This window comes from Procambarus clarkii, chromosome 37, assembly GCF_040958095.1.
Source record: "Procambarus clarkii isolate CNS0578487 chromosome 37, FALCON_Pclarkii_2.0, whole genome shotgun sequence".
Classification (NCBI taxonomy): Eukaryota; Metazoa; Arthropoda; class Malacostraca; order Decapoda; family Cambaridae; genus Procambarus; species Procambarus clarkii.
In genome coordinates, this window is record NC_091186.1 from 43,313,673 (window position 1) to 43,320,245 (window position 6,573).

The following is a 6,573-nucleotide window of genomic DNA, read 5'->3' on the forward strand; positions in this document are numbered from 1 at the left end:
CCGAGGCGGAGAATGGAGGCGCAGTAAAGACCAGCACTCCCGAGGCGGAGAATGGAGGCGCAGTAAAGACCAGCACTCCCGAGGCAAAGACCAGCACTCCCGAGGCGGAGAATGGAGGCACAGTAAAGACCAGCACTCCCGAGGCAAAGACCAGCACTCCAGAGGCAAAGACCAGCACTCTCGAGGTGGAGAATGGAGGCTCAGTAGAGACTGTCACCTCCTTGAGTTATCACAGAGTAGCGGCGCTCCAAAGACCAACTTCAATCATACTGCTCTTACACCACCACCTGTGCTGACCTGATGCTAGGAGAAAGAGGAAGGGTTGAATTGTACTTACCTCAGTACACGCATGAGGTTTCAGCAGGTGAACACCTTTCTGTTGTAGTTCTGAAATAATTTTAAAAATAATATAATCACGTGATACGACTCCTTTTGAATTTTAATTTATTCCTAGATATTATTTTCACTCTTAAGGTTTTCTTTATAGTTAAAAATGAATAATAATAATAATAATAATAATAATAATAATAATAATAATAATAATAATAATAATAGCCTCTTTAAAAAAAAGAGAAAGAGGAAAAAGAAAAAATTGAAAATTTTGTCTCAATGGCATATTTCCCATCAAAAGGAGGAATTTACAGTCCCAGTGAAAATGAAGAATCTAATAATAAAATTAGAAAAAACAAAACAGCTGCAACAACAGCAACAGAATCTAAACCAACACCAACACCAAGAACAACTAGTGAAAGAAAAAGTGAACAAAATCGAAGAAAATCTCAACAACAACAACAACAACAACAACGTCGATACCGCGTACCATTTGTCAAAACAGCAGGTGGACTCTTACCCTCTAGTGACGCATATCGTGTAAACCGAGATGGTCACATTAAAAACGAGAAAAATCACTTTAATAGGGATGTTTATATTGATGATTATGATTTAGAGGAAAGAACGCGAATAGCTAGAGTTGAAAGACGTTTACAGTATATTGAGGAGTGTTTAGGTAAGAGTAACATCATTAAAGCTGAACCAATAACAGCTTTAATTTATACACATGAAAGTGCTCAATTTATTATAAATAAAGTTTATCATAACTGGATTAGATTTATGGGACATGTGGCTCAGCAACTTATGTCTAGAACAATTGAAAATTTGTTTGGAGCTGCTGATCAATATTTGTTTGAGGGTTGGTTTGAAATTCAAAAAAATTTAAGATCACCCCCACTAAATTATCATTTTATCGACTATAAGGAAAATGTATTAGAAGTAAATAAGGAAATTTTGAATTTGGCGTTAGAAGGTGATAGAGATCAAAATGGTAAACTCCTCTATCCTCAAGATTGTGAGTATATTAATCTTTATTTGGACAATACTACTAATAATGTGTATATTTTTTATTCAATAAATGAATTAATAAACATATATAAAACAAAAACAGATGATGATAAAAATTATATAAACAAGGATAATGATCGGTCTCTTGTAAGTGGCCTAGATGCTTATAGTTTGGTTATGCCTGGAGCTGATAAACGATATAAGGTGTTAGGTTCCCATCGTATTTTATATAATACATTTGTAAATATGTCTAATGGAGAAATGTTCAACACTAGTCTAAATGGAATGGGAATGTCAGCTCTTAACGTCTGTGTTATTATTGTTCATGCCATGATTCATTTAAAATGTTTACTTGATAAAAATATACTTCCCACTGAGAAAATGCGACACTCTAACAAACATTTCATTGAAGAAGTAATAAAACATGTTCCTTCCACATTATTCGGGCATCCCATGTTACCAATTGTTACCTTCAAAGACCAATAAAAAAACAATTTAATAACAATTTAATTAATTTTTAAAAAATAAGAAAACAATGTCGTGGAATATGACTACAAAGCCACTTTTATCATATTTTCCTTCTGATATAACTAGTGATACTAATGTAATTATTACAACTAGTGACACTACGTCAACAATAACAACAACAACAACAACTTCATCCACTGCAACATCTACAATTACTACTGATATATTGTCACCAATAAACAATGATGACAATAGTAATAATAATAATAATGATGATAATATTAATAATTATTTTAACAGTAAACAAATGTTAGATACTGAAGATTTTACTCAAGATATGTTTTTTTATAAATATGTACGATATCTTAACGAGGAAAAAAGAGCACCAGCTCTTCTTGTTTTTGATTTCGATAATACATTAGCCATATATGATGAACAACAACATTTACAACTGAATTTGTCAGATAGTTTTCCCTCAGTATATACACGGCCATTTTTATATGAGATGTTAGATTATATGAAAGCCACCAACAAACACAATATTCTTATTTTATGGACAGCAGGAAAACGATCATATATTCAAAATGTTTTAACTTTATTGAACATGTGTCAATATTTTACACATATTTTAACGTATTATGACTGTGTTTTATCTAAAAATAAATATGGTGTTAGTAAGTCATATAAATATATTGTCAATAAATACCCTAAATATTCAGATATGAGAGCCATACTGATAGATAACTGGGCTGTTTATAATGCTTTGGGAAGGAAAAGAAAGAGTTATAAGACAAATTATGATGATGGAATAGTCAAACAGCAATACAGTCGACTCATATCTATCAAACCTTATACCATATATGACGTGGTGAAAGAATTTGGGGCTTTCAATATACCCCCTCATCAAATAAATGATATTGATATGTTTATTCGTTCTAAAGGCTTAAACGGCAAAACCAATAATAATTATAATCATAATAATGGAACAGATTCATCCACACCAGGAAAATTAGACCAGTACCCATCAAATGGGGACACAGCTCTCTTATCCTTAATATGTTTCTGTGAAAGAGAAATCTTTGGGATAGTAGCAACTCCGACTATACAAAACAAAAGAAGTATAAACAGTGACTACTATATTATTATGCTTGAAAACGATCAGTTATCATTGATAAATAGAAACAAGGTAGAAAATAGTAATATGATCAGAAGTAGACAATGCCGTCCCCTTATATGGATACAAATTTCAACTTAATGATGGTAGTACTATTAATATCTATTTTATATTTCTATAAGTTTGATTAAGTAAGTACTCGTGGGATTATGCCTGAAAGCTTCTAAGGCAGAATCCCGGCTGGAGAAGCAACAATATGGTGTTCAGCTGACATTGGAATGGTCAAAGAGCGATTGGTTTGTAACCCTAGGACTCAATGATCGTTAGTCATCTTGTGTTAATTCATCATCATCATCATCATTCATTCCATACGTTTTTATTTCGGATATGATTTTTTCTATTAATTCAAGTTGGTTATTTAACATTAATTCTTGTTCATGTATAATGTCAATAGTTGAAAGGTTAACCCTTTTCCATAATTCATTTTTACTTTCCTCTGTTTTTCTGTAAATTTCTTCAATGTTGCTTTTATAAATTTCTTGAGAGTTTTTTAGTTGCCATTGATAATGTTCATGTAACTGTTGTATACAAAATTTATTATTGTTTTCCAATTGGTTTACATTATTTTGAAATGTGTTTTGAATTTCATTTATTTTTGAATTAGAGATTGTATTCATATTTACACAACTTTTTATGAGTTCATTCATGCGTTTGCATAACAGAAAACAAAGGTAAATCAATTGAGTGTTGATTGAAAATGGTGTATAAAGATGACTACGTTCAAGGGCAAATAGAAACTGTTCAAATAATTTATATACACCAAAAATTCTGTCCATGAGATTGGGTTCATCCATATTTTCGTTTTCAAGTTCATTGATTGCACAATGTATAAGGTTGGTTAGTAGATCGTTAATGAGGGATGAACCTACTATTTGGTCAATATTATCGGTATTTTTAAAGAATTCATTTAATTTTTGAAGATTTTCTTTCGGTTTAAATTCTTTCATATCATTTTTCTTATCTTCTTGTAATGCTAATTTGAACAGCGTTGAACATATTATCAAAGGAAATGGGTTTAGTCTCTCTGGACTATTTTCATTTTCGGGTAAAATTTTAATTTCATTTACAAAGAGTGTTTTTAGAATAGATTTTTCAAAGTCTAAATAAATTTGAAAAGCTTTTTTATATTTTTTATTTTTAAGGGCATCATTAAGATTAATAATATCCAAGGTTGATTTTGAAGTCATTTTTTTTATTTTATTTTACTTTGTTAATTTGGTTGTTTTATGGACTCAATAAACTCGTTGTGATCTTTCATTTCAGCCAAAAAATTTATATTATGGGTAATATTCCCTAGAGAATTTTTAGAAATGAAGTTTGTGCCAGTATCTCGAGCTAATATATTTGGTAAAAATGTTGCCATATTCTTTAAAACTAATTTTTCATTACTGCATATATTTGTAAGGGAAATGAATCCTATATGAGATGAATAAGCAGTATTAGGAGGGGTTGTTTCTAATATCCTAATCATACATTCTCCATTGGATTCGTCAGTGGAAATATCAATATTTGAATTTTTTTCCGGTTTCAAGTTAATATCTAATATTTTACTAGGGTACATTCCCATTGCAATATCGAGAATGGAAACATCATTAATGTTATTTACCACATCCACATTTAGATCATCATTAAATGTATTGAAATACCGTTTTAAATTATCAGTATTTGAAGTTAAATGACTTTGATACGTTTTAACCATAGGTTTCTCAGTTGCAATATGAGACAGATAAGAAAATTTTGTCTCATGTATAAAAGAAGGGGGATGAATATCTATAGGTCTAACAGGATTTTTGAGCTGTTGTAATACATTGGGTGAATTGGTATTGGTTTGGGTGGATATTTTAGGTTTAAGAGCTCGTTTTAATTGTATACATTCAGTGGATTGATTTTTGGTAGTAGTTGTAGTAAAAATAGCTCTTCCTTGTCTGTTAACAATAAGAATGTTATGCATCGTGAAGATACATCGACCATTGAGAGGCGGTAATTCTTTAAGATCATCGAGGGAGTCAGAAAGAGCAATTGCTATAGCTATATAATCATGAGTCCTATGTGTCGATAATGGTTCACAGTATGACAATCGATTATTTCTTATTTGTAAGAGCCGTTGCTGAGATTTAATTAACTGAGCATAATAAATAATCATTATATTGTTAATATCAAAGATTTTTAAATCCACTGAATTAAAATCATCATTTTTTATAACTTTAATAAATCGTGAAGAAGGAGGAGCGCTTATTCCCTTTTCATTGTCATTCCATTGTTCGTTTTTTAATGGACGTTTATAGTAACCGTTTTCCAAAGGATATGGGAGACTTTCTACAAATTTTGTATAAATTTTAGTTAAATCGTCAACATTTATTTCATTTATTTCGTCTATTATTTCTTTAGTGTTAACCCAAACAATTTTAATATTTTGATCTATGAGATTTGATGGCATAGCTAAAATTTGTAACAAAATGTTGGGATTGGGTAAGATAACATTACCAGGGAAGAAAGATATGTTCTGTGTTTGTTTAATTTGGGGATAAATTTTGTAATTAATACCGAAACTAGATAGAGCATGCCAGAAATATCCTAAATTATAGGTGTGTATTCCAATGTTATTATGACACATTTCATTATAATGAAAATCATTTAAAGTTTCCCGAAAGATTAAACCCATTTTCACATACAAACATGGTTGGCATATGGCAGATAAACTTATATAGGTATTGGATTTGGATAATTTTTCTTGGGCTTTCATATAGAGTTGTTCAAGTTGAAGTAAATAATAATCTTTATCTTCTGTTTTTACATTAGGTAAAATTGCATGTTTACAAATACATTGAGTACCTATCATATTTATTTGTTCTCTAATCATCGTTCTAATTAAATTATGTTGGGGTGAATCATCATTAATTTTAGAAATGATATTAATGACATCAGAATTAACTATCGGATTTTTTATTGAAAGTGATGATGTCGGTGATTGAGGTAAAGATGAAGACATTTATTTACCTTTTTATTTTAATTTATAATAAAAAATATATGAAAATATGAATAGTCCTGTAGGGATTCCAAATACAACCAATCCTGTACAATCACCAAACCCACCACCAAACCAACCAGCACAAAACCAACAAACAAACACCATAACACAACAATCAGTAGTTGGTCTAACTCCGAATTCATCTATAACATCAATAATGGCCAATCCAAAAGTTAATCCAGAAATATCTGAAGTTCTTTCCAAAATTCAAGATATGACTAGATATATCAGTGACCCTAACCAACGTGCTTCTTTCATAAAAGCTTTGGGTCAACAGTTAAATATGATTGGTAATTCTTCTAAATGTGTTTGTATTCACGCTCTATTTCCTGACCTAAAATATGAAGAAAAAGATTATCATTTACAACAAATTGAAGATTTGTATAGAAAAGCACGGGAAAAACCAGTACATAATATTTATAAAAGTTTGTCTGCTATATGTCCACCCTGTTTATATCTAAAAATGGGTTTGTTATCAACAGACGTGGTGAAAGATTTTAAAGACTCATTTTGTTCCAACAAAACTGGACCTCATAAAACTTATAATTTAGGACCAATGGCTCAT